This window comes from Lycium barbarum, chromosome 3, assembly GCF_019175385.1.
Source record: "Lycium barbarum isolate Lr01 chromosome 3, ASM1917538v2, whole genome shotgun sequence".
In the NCBI taxonomy this organism is placed as follows: domain Eukaryota; kingdom Viridiplantae; phylum Streptophyta; class Magnoliopsida; order Solanales; family Solanaceae; genus Lycium; species Lycium barbarum.
In genome coordinates, this window is record NC_083339.1 from 49,595,235 (window position 1) to 49,614,217 (window position 18,983).

The window sequence follows — 18,983 nt, forward strand, 5'->3', positions numbered from 1 at the left end:
AGGAATCCCTTTTATTTCTTTCCTTAGTTAGAACCTTATGTACCTGTATTTATATCGCTTACCTCTTGGAATAATACAAAAAGTTATTCTCTCAAATCGGTTCACAAGAATCAAAGACTGGGCACCAAAATCCCAAGAAGATAGAAACACCATTCTCAACATCTTCATTAAGACAGGAACCTCGAGTTTCTAAAGAAGAGTTAAAGAGAAAAGCTTGAAGAAGCATTATCATTATTAGACAATAATGCCTCTTCAAGAAAGGAATAAAGTGGTCAGTTAAGAAAGACAAGATGGACCCCATAAAGAATAACTCAATCTTACCCTTTCAGTGAAGTTAAAGTTATTTTAATAGTTAATAGAAGAAAAAACCCAATTACTCAGACAGCTTGACACTTGTAAAGTTAATAGCAACTCATTTGTTTTCTGAGGTTTATTTAAGACTTTCAAATTGTATCAATAAGGGCATCCGAAAATCATCCTTGACTTTCATATTGCCTAAATCTCTCTCTTTCTCTCAAATGACAATAGACCCAGAAGGTAAGAAAGTGGGGGAATTTTGTTGTTGAGTGGTCACAGAATTCCAGCTATTGGTTTGGGCACTTGGAGAGCTAAACATGCACGGGACTCTGTTTTTACCGCTATTGCTGAGGTACTTTCTTTCTCTAAATCATTTATCCAAGTTTTGGTTGATTTATATACATTTTTAATAGCATGTTTGGGTTTTTTTCGTCATAGATTCCCCTCACCAACAACTTTCTCAGCCTCATGACGCTCGTTGCATGAGGTTTGCCTAGTGCGGTTTATATCTCCTATATGGTTTATGGTGGGGTTTACCAGAGCGCACCAAAGGGTAGCGGCTACGGTTTCCTAGTTTATACAAAAAAAAAATCACATGAGGCTTACTTAGTGCGGTTTATATCTCTTGTATGGTTTGTGGTAGGGTTTACCAGAGCACACCAAAGTGTAGCGGCTACGGTTTCCTAGTTTATTAAAAAAACAAAATTATTTTTTATGGTATTATAATATATTGTATTATGTATGGTGTTGTTGGAATATGTTGATTGGGTTTGTTTGTAGTCCTTTATTTTTAATAAGAATATTCTAGTTTGATATGACTGAGCTGAATCATAACTGAATTTTTTTACTGAAGTTCCCTTAAATACGGTAAATATTTGATTTATAATTTCTGAATAGTTCATAACTATTTATGAGACGGCAAACAATTCAAACTCTTAAAAAAGAAAAAGAAAACAAAAGGTGATTGTTAACAAAAATAAGTGGCGAAAAAGAGTACATGTGTGGTCCTGTATTGCACACTTATTTTATATGCCAGTTTTATAGAAATAAATATTGTGCTCCTTGAGTAAACTTACTGAGATCCAACAATAGAAGGAAATAAGGGGTAATGTGAGGAGTGTATGACTATTTCATCTAAAATCACTGTTTTCTATTTAATTATGTCTCTATCCTCACGTGCAAGTCTGTATTTGTGGGCCAAGTACGTGAAAATTCTTTTTGATAATAGGTGAAAGTGAAATTCCACTTGAAGATTTATGTCCGTGTAGTTCCATGTTGAGGTGTGTGACGATTGATTTCATCGAAAAGCTTAAGATGCTTACAATGTAAGAGATAGTAGACTTTTATTGTTAAGAGTTATCCCTTAGCTCTTTAAACTATATCTATTTTAGGACATCTACAACCACTGAAGATTTCATTTCACTGGATGCAGTTTGGGGTAATTGGACCCCTTGTTTAGGTGTTTCTGATCCATTGACATCTTTTTTAAGTGATTGATAATGTCTCAGTTCATGCTTTAGGGGTTTACATGTGGAGTCACCCTACAATTTCAATAACTGAATTCATTGCACGTTTTGTGTCACTTTGATATATGTCCACTATCTATTCCATTGATTATAATGGCTCTATTAGGAGCGAGCTGTCAGATAATTGGTTTAAGAGAAAATGAAGGCGTAAAGCTAGTTCCACAGGAACGATTATCTTACTGGATGGGACTTCTTTGCTCTAATCGAGAATTGTCAGTCGCCTTTGTTTGCTTATGTGTGTGTGTTTTAATATATTTCGCCGCATTCCTTGTGGTGTGTCATGTGTTAAGCCAACTGCGGCATGATAATGACAAGTATTGTATCATATGTTAAAAGGGATCTTGGTCAATTAAGCATCAAAAGGTAATCTACATATAACTTTAGCAAATTTGATGATTTAAAACTGTTTTTAATGATAATGCTCTGACTATGGCTGCAGGCTGGCTGCAGGCATGTTGACACAGCGGCAGAGTACGGAGTCCAAGAAGAGGTTCTTTTCATTTGTGATTTCTCTTTTAAATTGTTGATCTACATCCAAGTAATATTTTTGAGTACCGGTTGCTTAGCATGCACGCAGAAGCACATAGGGAAATAGGATTACAAATGCTTCTTTTGATTCATGATTGGCGGATGGTGTGTTGTGCTTCATGAAACATAAATTTATTTGTGAAAATGTGATGAAATTGCAACAAATAGTACGTATGAATCCATAATGTTAATAATAAATGGGTTCAACCTTAAAAACCTTGAACCAGCAGAGCTTAAATTTTGGATCCGCCTACAGCAAGGTTGCTCACTAGAAATTAGAATGCTGCAGATATAAAGTTTCCCAAAAGAATTGGTAAAGGATGCCACTTCAACGTGCAAGTATGAAATTTTATCTGCTAAAACAATCGTTCAACAAATCTTATTTTAGCTTACCAAGTCACATTTTTTAAACTCTTATATAGGTTGGTCATGGAATCAAGACAGCTATACATGCAGGAGTAGAGAGATCATCCTTGTTTGTCACATCTAAATTATGGTATTAGAGAAACAATGCTAAATTATTCAAGGAGTTCTTTACATTCAACGTGCAACTAAACAATTATATGGATATAAGGAGATTTTATTGGTCGTTCTAGGTGTACTGAATTGTCACCAGAGAGAGTTCGACCCGCATTGATGAAGACACTCAATGATCTGCAACTGGATTATCTTGATCTCTACCTGGTACTTCACAACCTTGTCGTTCTGCGGTATTTTAGCTGTAGTCTTGAAATCTAATTACGGAATCTGAACATTTTATGTTGAAAATTCATTGGCCGTTCCGTCCTTTGAGCGAGTAGAACTCCAAAAGCAGGGGAAGTGTCCAACATCAACTATGAAGGCGTTTGGAGAGTAATGGAGAAGTTAGTGACGGACAAAGTAGTACGAGATATTGGAGCATGTAATTTCACAGTCAAGAAACTTAATAAGTTGTTAGACATTGCCCAGATAATTCCTTCTGTATGCCAGGTTAGTTGAATATTCTTGTCATTCAATTAATGATATGAATGCCGTCTTTTCATTTACTTATTTACGGGTAATCTTGTGTACTTAGATGGAGATGCACCCTGGATGGAGAAATGAGAAAATGTTGGAAGCTTGCAAGAAGAATAACATCCACGTCACAGTAAGGAACTGAAGCTTTGTGCATGGCATATATTAACAATGCAAACAAGATTGACAATGGACCTAAGTTGAGTCTCTTTTGTTGTTTAAAGTTTGAATAAACGAAAGAAGGGATAATTACATTTTTTTGGCCAACCTAACAAATAATGGCCAGAAAATGTATATGATTTGTATATTAAATATTAAATATAAATATACATATACATCTTGTATACATAAATATAAACATGCAATAAACATAAATGCACATCCGCATTATATACATAATCAATGTATATGATCTGTATATTTTGGCTGGAGCGCAAAAAATGAATGATGTACTTTACCTTTATATTTTAAAGTACTTACGAAGTTGAGAAGATCTTCAAATCAATTCCTACTCGAAAGAGAAAAGAAATAAAAGGAAACTTTTTTTCTTTGTTGGTTTTCGTGTGTGACTGGGATTTAGATCCTTTCTAGGAAAGGATTAGACCTAGTAGTACATATACATGCTAGCTAAGATTTATTAAGTAGGACAGAACATAGAACCTCAGAGTTTTCGATCTTGTAACTTACTTTCTCCCTTGATATTAATAAAAGTGTCGGCCGTTCTCCGTGGACTAGGATCACAACGATCCAAACCACGTTAATTACTGTGTTTTTATCGTTTCCGCACTAATAATTGGTATCAGAAGTCGACAGGTCATGAGATCTAGGAGACGAGAAGACTATGGCATCTATAAAGTTTGAGGTAACGAATTTTGATGGGCGAAGTAATAACTTCAACATCTGGAAGATCAAGAACATGGCGTTATTACGGAGAGAAGGATCAGTATATGCTTTGGACGACTCGTATCCCGAAAATACGAAAGAGGCCGAGAAGTAGAAGATTGAGATAGATGTGTTTAGCGCAATTCAATTATCCTTATCAGACAGCGTGTTATGTGAAATCAGTACCGAGAAAACAGCTGCGAGTTTGTGGAAGAAACTTGAAGATCTCTACCAGAAGAAATCAGTAACAACTAGAACGTTGTTAAGGCAGCGTTTACACACCTTCAAGATGAAGACAGGTACAACTTTACAGGATCATCTTGATGCTTTTAATAAATTGGCTATGGATCTTACTCATGCTGATATTAAAGTGGGAGATGAAGAACTAGCGTGCACTCTACTGTTTTTATTATCACCGGTGTACAAAGACGTAGTTAATTCAATGATGTACAGTAAGGAGGTGGTCATGTTACAGATGGTAAGACATGCATTGAATTCGGATGAATTAAGGAACCATATCAATAATGGTGAGAAAGAGGACTATGGTGAGGGTTTGACGATTAGAGGTCGCTCGAGCCAAAGAGGGAGAGGCAAATCAGTAGCTAGGTCAAAGTCTGGGAAAAGGGTGAGTAGGAAGGATGCTGAATGTTGGGTTATCATCAAAAGGGTCACTTTGAGAGGGATTGCCCGAATAAGAAGATTGATAAAACAACAGCCAGTGCATCTACGGTTCAGGTAGCTCAGGCATCTGGAGAAGATTATGTGCTAACTGCTTCAACAGATGATATTCAGACACACAAGTGGATTTTAGATTTAGCTTGTACCTTTCACATGTGCTTCAGAAAAGATTGGTTTACTAGCCACGAGCAGATGAGTGGGACTGTACTTATGGGTAACGATGCAATATGTGAAATAGCAGGCATTAGTTCAGCCTGTATACGATGTCATAACGGCATCATAAGAACATTGTCTAATGTTGACATGTTCCTGATATGAAAAAGAATCTGATCTCTCTCGGTCCTCTTGATAAGCTCGGATACAAACATGCAGGTGAAGGTGGAATCTGCAAGGTGACCGAGGGTTCTCTGGTCATGTTAAAGGCCAAACTGGAGGGTGGTCTTTATGTACTAATGGGCAGCACCATTCTAGGTACTGCGAATGCTGCAACCTCATAGTTATCAGATGATGATAAGGCTAAGATGTGGCATATAAGATTATGTCACATGAGCGAGAGGGGGTTGGCAATTTTAAACAACCGAACCCTTTTGAAAGGTGAGAAGATTAGTACACTTGATTTTTGTGAGCATTGTGTCCTTAGAAAGCATAAACGGGTCAGCTTTAGCATGGGCAAGCACAAAACTGAAGGGGTACTTGACTACATTCATTCAGATTTATGGGCTCCATCTCAGGTTTCATCCAAGGGTGGAAAGAGGTATCTTCTTACTTTCATTGATGATTTTTCACGCAAGGTTTGGGTATACTTCTTAAAGGCTAAAAGTGATGTCTTTGAGAATTTCAAAAACTGGAAGACATTAATTGAAAATCAGTGTGGCAGAAAGATTAAGTGTCTTCGAACAAATAATGGCTTGGAGTTTTGCAATGAAGAGTTTGACAATTTCTGCAAAATTCATGGTGTATTGAGACATAGAAATGTTAGGCATACACCACAACATAATGGAGTAGCTGAAAGGATTAACCGCACTCTTCTTGAGAAAGCACGATCCATGTTCTCTAATGCCAAGGTGCCTAAGGAGTTCTGGGTGGAAGCAGTAAATACTGCTTGTTATGTTGTTAATCGTTCTCCAGTGTCGGCGATTGACTTTAAAACTCCAAATGAGGTATGGTCAGGTAAACCGTCTGATTACTCATACTTAAGAATCTTTGGATGTCCGCATATTATTATGTAAGTAATGGAAAACTAGAACCTAGAGCTCGAAAAGGTTTATGGGATATGTTGAAGGGGTAAAAGAATATAGAATATGGAGTTTAGATCCTCTTAAGTTTGTAATTAGTAGACATATTATGTTATATCCCGTATTTTATACGTTCGGATATCTCAAGGTAGTCGCGACAAAGTTAAGGGAATGAGCATTTTCAAAATTTATTCTAATGTATAAGCTGTTGTGAATATTATTTACGAACATTGGTAGTATGGAAATAGTGAGAAAGACTAAGGGCAAAAAGGAAAATTCACAAAATGGCTTATGGAAATATTGAGGAAAGTCGAAGGGCAAAATGGGAATTTCACAAAAATTTCATGAAAGTTCTTGAAAGGGGGCCATTTGGCCGTGTGTCACATATGGGTGGCATAAGTCCACATTTTTATTAATAGGGGCTAAAGTTGCAAAGAAGAAATTTAGTCTTCTTAATTTCAAGAAATCTCTAGAAATTTGGAGAAGAAGAAATGAGGCATGTGATCACCATGTGATTAAAGGACCAATTAAACATATATAGATAAGTGAGGGGGTAAGATAAGACACAAACCATCACTTGCACTCTAGAAAATTCAAGAAAGAGAGAGAGGGAGAAAACATGGAGGGGTTCGGCCAAGGAGGGGCTGGCCGAAACTTGCCCCTCAAATTTGATCAAGAAAAATATGTTTCTTCAAGTTTCTCTACTAATTAGAAGGCCCTCGTCAACATGGAGTAGTTGTTGGAGCAAGAGAGGCATCCGTTTTCACAATTACAAGTTAGCCATGGGGGAAGTTGGTTGGAAGAGGTAAGACTTAATCTTGATTTTCATATGTGATGTATGACTTGTGGATGTTGTGGAATGTGGAAATGAATGAAGTCGTGAAAATATGGTGTTATGTGTTTTTGACCGTGCATGTGTGTGTTTAGTAATGTGTATGTAAAGTTGTGTTGGAGTGACGAATCAATGGTATTCAACATGTTTGTGTGTTGTGGTAATGTGTAGAAAATGAATGGAATTCATAGAATGATGAATAATGAGGAATGGCCGTGCTTGGTATGCAAGAAATGAATCAATGTTTCTTATTATTTTAGTCGTCGTTGCTAAGAATTATGTGATGAAAATGGAAATTATGAAATCATCCATGTTGAAGTTGTAGTTGTATATACATGGTGTTGGCCGTGTGTGTGAGTTGTGTTATATGGAAAGTGGAGGAGTGAATTTCATGTGGCATGTTGTTGTTGTTGTAATGTGTAGAGATGGATGAAATTGTATGAAAAATGTGTAAGAAGTCATTGTGGTCGAGAATGGTGTTGTTTGGTAAGTTAAGGTAAATTGATGTAATTTGATATTCTAGTTGTCGCCGTTACGAATTATGTGATATTGAATGAAGGGTGTTGTTGAAGTAAATGTATACTAATGATAAGTAAATGTATGGTTGAGGTTGAAGTTGAAGGTCTCGGAAGAAATAGTATGTTGATTAAGTTGTTGGAACATTGTGTGAATTGAATTGAATTGAATGTTGGAATGTTGCTAGGATGAATTGTTAGCATTGTTGTTGGTTTGGTCGGGTTAAATTCCCGGATGGCTGTTGTTGATTTGGGCCGAGCCGTATTCTCGGGGTTGGTACATTTACAGGGGAGATGCTGCCAAAATTTCGGCAGAATATAAATGAATGTATTGAAAGGTTGAGGCAAGTATTTGACGAAGGATCTAACGAATGTGTGAACTTCCTTAAATGTAGATTAACAAGTTGGACGAATAAGCGTAACCAGTTGGTCGCGGCACAGGTATGTAAGGCTAAGCCCTTTCTTTCTATGGCATGAATCCTATGATGTAGTCTTATAAATGTTCCCCATAACGTCCTTGCTTTCAAAAGCTAGAAGTTATGAATTCAAAACATGATTTCCTTTCCAAAAGTTATAAATGTTTTCCAAAATATACATTTTTCTCCAAAATCCAAGTTTTACGATTTTGAAAGTTTTTATAACTAAAACAACGACTACGGAGTTATGATGGCAATAATGAAGCCAGACATGAGAAAGTGTCTATGACGAATATGCCAAGGATATGTTCTTACCATGAATACGACGATATGAAATGTTAAGCTACTTTTGGATAATGACTCTTTTAAAGGTTTTAAAGTATATGAAGTAATATGTTATGATCTTGTTTTATGTTTTCCCGAGATAATGTTCTTCATTGATAGTCTCGCCTTATAATTGTTCCTTCGAGGCGTGACATGACGACCATGATGATTCCATAATACAATCGGAGATTACCGACCTTACGTCACTCCGATAGACACATGACTTTCCTTGGGCTCTCATGCATGCTATATATGTATATGGGAGGGGGGAAGGGATACATGTATATGGGGATATGGGGAAGGGACACATGTTTCATCGCCACCTGGTCAGCTGGCATTATCATCCCGGACGCGGGATGCCGGGACGCGGGATATATGGGTGAGCCGACATATTTCGGCGCAATGTGAGCGAGCCGACTTGTTCGGTGCTATGATATGATATGACCAGATAAGCATGCATGGTTTGCGCCCTAAGTGGCATTCATATGTACAGGTATTTCAATCAGCCTATGATACGCTATACGACTCCCTATGATATGATATGATATGACATGATATGATATGATACGACAGGATATGATATGATATGATATGACATGATATGATATGATACGACAGGATACGGTATGACATGATATGACATGATATGGCATGACACGATATGATATGACATGATATGTTCCCTACGAGATGTCATATGATTCCCTTGTGATTATCTCCACTGGTACCTCTCCTTGTATTGTCGTTCATGCCTTACATACTCGGTACACTATTCGTACTGACGTCCCTTCTTGTGAACGCTGCGTTTCATGCCGCGCAGGTACACCCAGATGAGCCGAAGCCGTTATAGAAGATGTTCCAGCGAAGTTGGCGAGCTCCACTTGGCCCTGGAGTGTAGCCGAATCAGCGTGCTATACCATGATGTTTTGTTCTATGTTAGAGACTTTGCAGACAGAGTCGTAGGTATAGAGTGTCAGCTTTGTAGACGGCTTCGCCCGTCGATATGTTATTATGTTTCACGTCACAGGTCCTATATGATGATAGACTTTACTTATAAAAAGAAAAAAAAATATTGAGAGCTTACTATGTATTTTATTCTGAATTGATTCCAGAGTTTTTATATGTAATAAGAGTCAGCGGGTTCGCTCGGCTCCAAGTATGGGGTCGGGTGCCCATCACACCCTAGTAATGTCGGGGTGTGACATATTACTTTTGATGAGGCCTCTATGCTTGATCCTGGATAGACTTCTATTGAGTTTGCAGGACAGAAAGTTCTTACAAAGGTGGAGGAAAATGTGAAACTCACCGAGCAGGAGGATCAAGTGACTCAGGTGGAGTCAGATAATGAAAAAGCTCACACAGTAGTACTTGAAGGTGAACCATACAGTATAGCTACTGTAAGAGACAAACGAACTCCGAAGCCTAATCCAAAATATTATCCTCAGCCTTCGCAAGCTAATCTTGTGGCATGTGCATTAGCTACTGTCGAGGAAGAAATAAAGGATTTGGAACCCCCAAGCTATACAGAAGCTACTGTGTGTGGTGAAGCTGATCAATGGTGTTTAGCCATGACCCATGAGATGGAGTCTCTGCACAAGAACCAGACATGGGATTTTGTGAGTTTACCAAAGGGGAAGAGAACTGGTGGTTGCAAATGGGTCTTCAGAAAAAAAGATGGCATTCCGAGTGTAGAAGATGCTAGATACAATGAGATTGGTTACTAAGGGCTTTTGTCAGAAGGAGGGAATCGACTACAATGAGATTTTCTCACCAGTCGTGAAGCATAGCTCAATTCGTTTGTTACTAGCTTTGGTTGCCCATTATGACTTGAAGCTTCATCAGCTTGATGTCAAGACTGCATTCTTACATGGTGAACTTGAAGAGGTGATCTTCATGAATCAACCCGAGGGCTTTCTTATTGAAGGAAAAGAAGACCAGGTTTGTCAATTGAAGAAATCTTTGTATGGCTTGAAACAGTCACCACGACAGTTGTACAAGAGATTTGATGCGTTCATGATTACTAAAGGTTTCTCGAGAAGCGCATTTGATAGTTGTGTGTATAACATGACAGTATTTGGTAATTTAAATATTTATCTATTGTTATATGTTGATGATATGCTTATTGCTGCTAATAGTATGACAGAGATAAATGATTAGAAGAAACTGCTAAGTAAGGAGTTTGACATGAAAGATTTAGGTGAAGCTAAGAAAATCCTTGGAATGGAAATTCACATGAAGAATGGTGAGGTACATCTTTCACAGAAGAAGTATATTGAGAAGGTACTTCAGAGGTTTGACATGGATAAATGTAAACCCGTTACTTTACCGTTAGCACAACATTTCAGACTTTCTTCTTTGATGGCACCGCAATCAAAGGAAGAGGTGGAGTACATGTCAAAAGTTCCTTATTCTAGTGTAGTTGGTAGCATTATGTATGCTATGGTTTTCACTAAGCCTGATATTGCTCAAGCAGTGAGTGTGGTAAGTCGATTTATGTCTAATCCAGGTAAGACACATTGGGAAGCAATTAAGTGGATATTGAGATATCTTAAAGGTTCTTCGAATGTTGGTCTATTTTTTTATAGGATGAGAAATGAAGGCTTCTCGGTCCTTGGTTATGTGGATTTTGATTTTGCGGGTGATCTTGATAGAAGGAGATCAACAACAAGCTATATCTTTACTCTTGCAGGTAGTGCCATGAGTTGGAAGGCAACTCTCCAATCTATAGTTACTTTGTCCACAACAGAAGCGGAATATATGGCAACAACAGAAGCAGTAAAGAAGGCTATATGGTTGAAGGTTTGGTGTCAGAATTGAGTAGAGTTCAAAATGAACCAACTCTAAAATGTGATAGCCTGAGTGCTATTCACTTGATAAAAAATCAGAGATTTCATGATCGCACCAAACACATTGATGTTAGATTCCATTTTATTCGTGATATTGTTGAACAAGACACAGTTAAGGTCTTGAAGGTTGACACAAAGGACAACGCAGCGAATATGTTGGCCAAGGTGGTTCATCTTGTCAAGTTCATTCATTGTATGAATTTGGCAGGAGTTCGCATCAACTGATGCTTCAGGATGGAGAATGGCAGGGCAAGGTAGAGCTACCGGTATGTACAAGGTTTCAGTTAGTGTCTCTTGTTTCCTACACGGAGTTAGCTCACGTAGGCTTAGAGACATTGAACTGAATGACGTTCATATGGAAGCTCGAAATTCATCTCAAGGTGGAGATTGTGAAGTTGAGAAGATATTCACGCCAATTCCTACTCAAAAGAGGAAAGAATAAAAGGAAACTTTTTTTCTTTGTTGGTTGTAGAGTGTGATTGGATTTAGATTCTTTCTAGGAAAGGATTAGACCTAGTAGTATAAATACATGTTAGCTAGGATTTATTAAGTAGGACAGAACATAGAACCTCAGAGTATTCAATCTTGTAACTTACTTTCTCTCTTGATATTAATAAAAGTGTCGGCCGTTCTCCATGGACTAGGATCACATCGATCCGAACTACGTTAATTACTGTGTTTTTATCGTTTCCACGCTAACAGTAATAGCTACCTCGCAGACTCAAGACTTGCATATCTAATTTTGATGTCCTAAACCCCTAATAACTGTTATCTACAATTTCATTTGGCCCATAACGGGCCAATTGTATATAAAGGTGGTGCACTGAACCATTCTACATGTACCTTTTGTCACCTGTTATGTTCCATGGCATATTCAGCCAAATCCAAAATTTGTGATGGGAATAAAATAGACCCGCAAAAATAATATTCACGGTATTAGTGATAAACGCGGAACACTAACTTATGGTTAAATCAGCAAGAATAAAATGCAGCAATAATGACACCAAGATTTTATGTGGAAACCCTTCTGAATAAGGGAAAAACCACGGCCAAGAGGAGCAGCTGATATCACTATAGAGGAATTTTACACTGTGTAGTAACGAGTACAAATACTCCTAAGACCACTACACCCTCAAAAGAAATAACACTCTTTTGATTTTCCCACCTCACTACAATATCACTCACACTCTATTTTTCTTCACAGACTATTTTCTTACAGTCTATGGAATACCTCACTTTTGCTCTCACTCAGATGTATTGTCTGAGATTTTGGTGTGTTACAAATGAACCATAAGCTGCCTATTTATAGGAATGAATTTCCTATGGTGAGGTAAGCGCTTACATCACGATTATGATGAGGTAAGCGCTTACATCATGAAAATGTGAACAAAGAAATTGGCTTGTTAGCCAAGTCCACAATTGTTGCCAATGTATAATTTGTCAAAGGAAGAAAAATCTTCCTTTCTTAAAATATGGGATAGGGGACTGGACCCCACAAATCTCCCCCTCCAGTCCCATTCACCTGAAGGAGGGTACACTGGCTTCTAATTTGAGTGCATGCCGACAAGTTCTTTGCACGATTCGAACTTGTCTCTCGGTACCGCCTTGGTCAGCATATCTGCAGGATTTTCATTCGTGTGAATCTTCTTGACTTGGAACAATTCGCTTTCCAATTGCTCACGAATCCAATGATATCTGACATCGATGTGTTTTGTTCTCGCATGGTACATGGAGTTCTTGCTCAAGTCTATTGCACTCTGACTGTCACAATAGACAACATACTCCATTTGCTGCAATCCAAGTTCTTGAAGGAATCTCTTGAGCCATATCATCTCTTTGCCAGCTTCAGTAGCCGCAATATACTCCGCTTCCGTTGTAGATAGTGCAACACACTTCTGCAACTTTGACTGCCATGATATAGCTCCCCCTGAAAAAGTAAACAAATATCCAGTAGTGGATTTTCTGTTATCAAGGTCACCTGCCATATCAGAATCTGCATAGCCCTTCAAAATTGAATTTGATCCTCCAAAACATAAGCATTCATCTGATCTTCCTCTTAGATACCTGAGTATCCACTTCACAGCTTCCCAATGCTCTTTCCCTGGATTTTCGAGAAATCTGCTAACAACACCGACTGCATGAGCAATATCTGGTCGAGTGCATACCATTGCATACATTAAACTTCCGACGGCAGAGGAATAAGGAATCTTGGCCATTCTCTGTTTTTCCTCTGTTGTTGTAGGACACATCTTTTTGCTCAATTTCAGATGACCAGGAAGAGGTGTGCTAACCCACTTAGCACTCTTCATATTGAAGCGCTCTAGTACACGTTCTATGTACTTTTTCTGCGACAAATAAAGCTTCTTTTCATCTCTCGAACGAGTAATTCTCATGCCCAAAATCTGCTTAGCATGACCCAAGTCTTTCATTGCAAAAGACTTACTCAACTGTTTCTTCAACTCGTCAATCCTGGAAGCATTTTTGCCTACAATCAACATATCATCCACATATAGCAGAAGGATGATAAAGTCACCATCAGAAAATCTTTGTACAAACACACAGTGATCTGAAGAAGTCTTCTTGTAGCCTTGCTTCCCCATAACAGACTCAAACTTCTTGTACCACTGTCTGGGAGCTTGCTTCAATCCATAGAGACTCTTCTTGAGTTTGCATACAAGATTTTCTTTACCTTTTGCCTTGAAGCCTTCAGGTTGTTCCATATAAATCTCCTCTTCTAAGTCACCATGAAGAAAAGCAGTCTTCACATCCATCTGCTCAATCTCCAAATCAAGACTAGCAGTCAAACCAAGAACTGTCCGAATGGAGGACATTTTCACGACAGGAGAAAATATTTCGTCAAAGTCAATACCTTTCCTTTGACCAAATCCCTTAACAACCAATCTAGCTTTGTATCTGGGCTTCAAGCTGTGTTCTTCGGCTTTAACTTTGAACACCCACTTGTTCTTCAAAGCTCTCATGCCCTTAGGCAAGTTCACCAACTCATAAGTATGGTTCTCACGCAGAGATTTCATCTCATCTTGCATGGCTTCAATCCATTGATCCTTGTGCTCATCTTCCATGGCCTCCTCATAACATTCAGGTTCTCCCCCATCAGTGAGTAATACATACTCATTAGGTGAATAACGGGAAGAAGGAACATGCTGTCTAGTAGACCTTCTAAGTGGAATATCTGACTCATCCACGACTTCATAAGTAGGAGCATCTACTTCATCAATAGCAGCATCATTATCATCATCAACATGCTGATCTGGAACATGATTCTGGGCATCACCATCGTCATCGAGCCCACCAACTTCATCAGCATTTGTATGAGGAACTTGATCAAGATTAACTAAACCTTCAGAACTTGAAGATTTTATCTTCTCCGCTTTGTTAATATCTTCAATGGTTTGATCCTCCATGAAGATAACATCACGGCTTCTCACAACCTTCTTCTCAATTGGATCATATAGCCTGTAACCAAACTCATCAAGGCCATAACCAATGAAGATGCACTGCCTTGTCTTGGCAGTTAATTTCGACCTTTCATCTTTAGGCACATGTACAAAAGCTTTACAACCAAACACTTTCAAGTGGTCATAGGAAACATCCTTTCCATACCAAACTCTGTTTGGAACATCACTTTGCAAAGCAACCGCAGGGGATAGATTAATAACATGTGCAGCGGTCAATAAAGCCTCACCCCAAAAGGAATTCGGCAACTTTGCTTCAGAAAGCAAACATCTGACTCTTTCCATCAAGGTCCTGTTCATCCTCTCTGCTAAACCATTAAGCTGAGGAGTCTTAGGAGGAGTCTTCTGGTGTCTGATACCCTGTTGCTTGCAGTATTCGTCAAACGGTCCACAATATTCACCACCGTTATCAGTACGAATACACTTCAGCTTCTTTCCAGTTTCTCTTTCAACTGAGGCCTGAAACTGCTTAAAGACACCCAACACTTGATCTTTAGTCTTTAAGACGTAGACCCAAAGTTTCCTTGAGCAATCATCAATAAAGGTAGCAAAATAAAGTGCACCACCCAAAGTCCTTGTCTTCATTGGACCACATAAATCTGAATGCACCAACTCAAGCAACTCTGTCTTTCTTGAAGGAGGATGAGACTTGAAAGAAACTCTATTTTGTTTTCCAGTCAAGCAGTGCTCACACTTTTCTAATTTAGCACTTTCGAAATTTGACAATAATTTCTTTTTGGCCAGAACATTTAGTCCTTTCTCGCTAATGTGGCTAAGCCTCTTATGCCATAACGTTGAAGAGCTATTGCTCTCAACTGCATTCACCATATCAACACAGGTAGAGGCCGTAGTCCAGTATAGACCACGACGCTTTTCGCCACGAGCCACAATCATGGAACCTTTAGTAAGCTTCCACTTTCCAGCACCATTGGTACTGACATATCCCTCATCATCCAAAACACCAACAGAGATCAAGTGCAAACGAACATCAGGTGCATGCTTTACATTGTTTAAAACTAGTTTAGTTCCAATACTAGTTTTCAAACAAATCGTTCCAACACCAGCCACCCTGGATACAGTCTCATTACCCATACTCAAAGTTCCAAAGTCACCCGGAGTATAGGATGAGAAAAATTCCTTCCTTGATGTCACATGAGATGCGGCACCACTGTCCACAACCCAGCTTGACTCATCACAAGCAATATTTATCAGATCCGCATCAAGGACAGTAACAAGATCTTCTGTAGTGACAGCGGCAACACGATTGCCATCTTCTTTCTTTTCCTCCTTTTCTCTATTCTCTTTTTTCAAAATCCGGCAGAACTTCTTTGTGTGCCCTTTTTTCCCGCAATGATAGCAGTCAATATCTTTAAGTCTGCTTCTGGATTTGCTTCTATGATGTTCTCTATTTTGAGAACCACGATTCTTGCCTCTCCCCCTAGTGTCAGTCACCAAGACATCTGATGAGGAGGAACCTTGAGATTTTCTTCTCATCTCTTCATTTAAAAGACTGCTCTTGGCAAGATCCAAAGAGATCACACCATCCGGAGCAGAATTTGATAATGAAGTTCTAATAATTTCCCAAGAATCTGGTAGGGAACCAAGTAGAAATAAGCCTTGAATTTCTTCATCAAAATTAATACCCATAGCAGATAACTGGTTCATGATCCCCTGAAAAATATTCAGATGATCTGTCATTGCGGAACCATCGTGGTATTTTAAACCCAGCATTTGCTTTATCAGAAACATCTTGTTATTACCAGTTTTTCGAGCATACAAACTTTCAAGATGCTCCCATAGGGTCCGAGCATGTGTCTCTCCAGAAATATGGTTCAACACATTATCGTCAACCCACTGTCTAATAAAGCCGCAAACCTGCCGATGCAACAAATTCCACTCTTCATCTGATTTATTATCAGGCTTTTTATTTCCAAAGACAGGTTGATGAAAATTCTTGACATAGAGCAAATCTTCCATTTTGCCCTTCCAAATGGCATAATTTACGCCACTCAAAGTAACCATTCTACTAGTGTTGGCTTCCATCGTTTATCACAAATACAAATATTATTTTATTCGAAGACCAAAGTAATTCTTTTCTGATGTGGAAGTTCAGACTGTGCTGCAACCACAGAGCATACTCAGACAGAACCTTGGCTCTAATACCACTTGATGGGAATAAAATAGACCCGCAAAAATAATATTCACGGTATTAGTGATAAACGCGGAACACTAACTTATGGTTAAATCAGCAAGAATAAAATGCAGCAATAATGACACCAAGATTTTATGTGGAAACCCTTCTGAATAAGGGAAAAACCACGGCCAAGAGGAGCAGCTGATATCACTATAGAGGAATTTTACACTGTGTAGTAACGAGTACAAATACTCCTAAGACCACTACACCCTCAAAAGAAATAACACTCTTTTGATTTTCCCACCTCACTACAATATCACTCACACTCTATTTTTCTTCACAGACTATTTTCTTACAGTCTATGGAATACCTCACTTTTGCTCTCACTCAGATGTATTGTCTGAGATTTTGGTGTGTTACAAATGAACCATAAGCTGCCTATTTATAGGAATGAATTTCCTATGGTGAGGTAAGCGCTTACATCACGATTATGATGAGGTAAGCGCTTACATCATGAAAATGTGAACAAAGAAATTGGCTTGTTAGCCAAGTCCACAATTGTTGCCAATGTATAATTTGTCAAAGGAAGAAAAATCTTCCTTTCTTAAAATATGGGATAGGGGACTGGACCCCACAATTTGTACCCGACGAGTTCAGCTTTCAAGATCGCACTTCTGAAATTATAGGTTCATAATATGTTAGTTTTTCATATATATGTATATTTATGTTCTGTATGATTTTGTAGTATTAACTATCAAAGTTTTCAGCCATATTCACCTTTGGGTTCGCGAGAAGTTGATCTTATCCATCATCCGGTACTGGAGAGGGTGGCAGGAAAGCTTAATAAAACCCCGGGGCAGGTGCTTGTGAGGTGGGCTATACAAAGAGGAACCAGTACAATTCCCAAATCGGATCACACTGATAGAATTAAAGAGAACATTAAAGTGTTCTCATGGGAAATTCCAGAGCTAGACTTCAAAGCTATCTCTGATATCCCAGATCAGGTAATTTTCTCTTGGCATTTAGACTCGAAGCGTCATATACTACAATACTGTTGCCTGTTGGTTTCACTTGTATCAAGTTCTGAATTGGTAATGTTGGATGTATGTCAATATACACAGTTCGTTTCCGTATAGTTATTGAATTTTCCCTACTATAAGAGTAAAGCTACCAAAATTTTACACACTGTTAAGAGAACTTATTCGTCAAGGTGAATTCTCTATTGTTGTGGGTGAAACTTTTTACTTTTCTAGTATACTGTACTGTTAGAATGGTTAAAGAGCCCGTTTGGATTGGCTTATAAGTTGCTAAAAACAGCTTATAAGCTGTTTTTAGTGTTTGACGGGCCAGCTTAAAGTCATTTTGTGCTTAAAATAAGCTCAAAAAAATAATTGGGTCCATTTAGCTTAGCTTATTTAAAGCAGCTTATAAGCTGGAAATAGCTTATTAGTCAAAAAAAAATAAGTTGGGCTATCCTAACTTATTTTTTTTTAGCTTATAAATTATTTCCAGCTTATAAGTTGTTTTTTTAAGCTTATCCAAACAGGCTCTTTAAATCGTGACATTGTGACTAAAAATAGTGCGTTGACCTTTTTATGGCGGGTACATTTGATTGTAATGTTAAAAAAAAAAAAAAAAAAAAAAAAAGTTATAAAAAAAAAAAAAATTGTGAATGTAATGTTGTAGCGTGTAGTGTGTAGTGTGTAAAGTTCCATGACAGAAATGTGGCAAAAAATAGTTCGTTTTGTATTTAATGCTATAGTGGATAAAGCTTGGTGACCATACACAACGCTGGATTTTATCAAGTTTATATTCTTTGTTTGTGCAGATGCGAGTACTAGATGGCGAAGAGTTGTTCGTGAACAAGACCAACGGGCCTTACAAAAGCGTAGCAGATATTTGGGACCACGAAGTCTAAGTTTTAGTTCAGTTGTGCAATAGCGTTCTTGTAATATATATTCCCCTTTGTTAACATGTGAGTGAGTGCTGTTTAGTTGAATAATAACAGTGGTGATATCCACATAATAAAGTCCTTATCTAGGGAAGGATGTATTGTGTCTTTCTGTTTTTTCCGAAGTTCTGGAATTTAATTTCATGCTTATAGTATGCAAAAATTGGCTTTGAAATGTTGGCTTTTCTCAGCCATTTAGTGCTTGTTACTTGTTAGGCTTTGGATATAATGTAACTGAAGTATAGGCTTCACGGCACTGTATCAGATTGTTGCCTTGTGGCAAATAAGTTGCTTGGATTCTCCAAAAATGAAATTCACACGCACTTGACGGTACATGGATCAGGATTAGATGG

The 18,983-nt window shown here is 38.1% G+C and overlaps 1 pseudogene; it reads left to right on the forward strand.

Annotated features, from left to right (window-relative positions):
• Positions 1-244: 244 nt before the first annotated feature.
• Positions 245-18,905, forward strand: LOC132630799 (aldose reductase-like; annotated as a pseudogene).
• Positions 18,906-18,983: the final 78 nt, after the last annotated feature.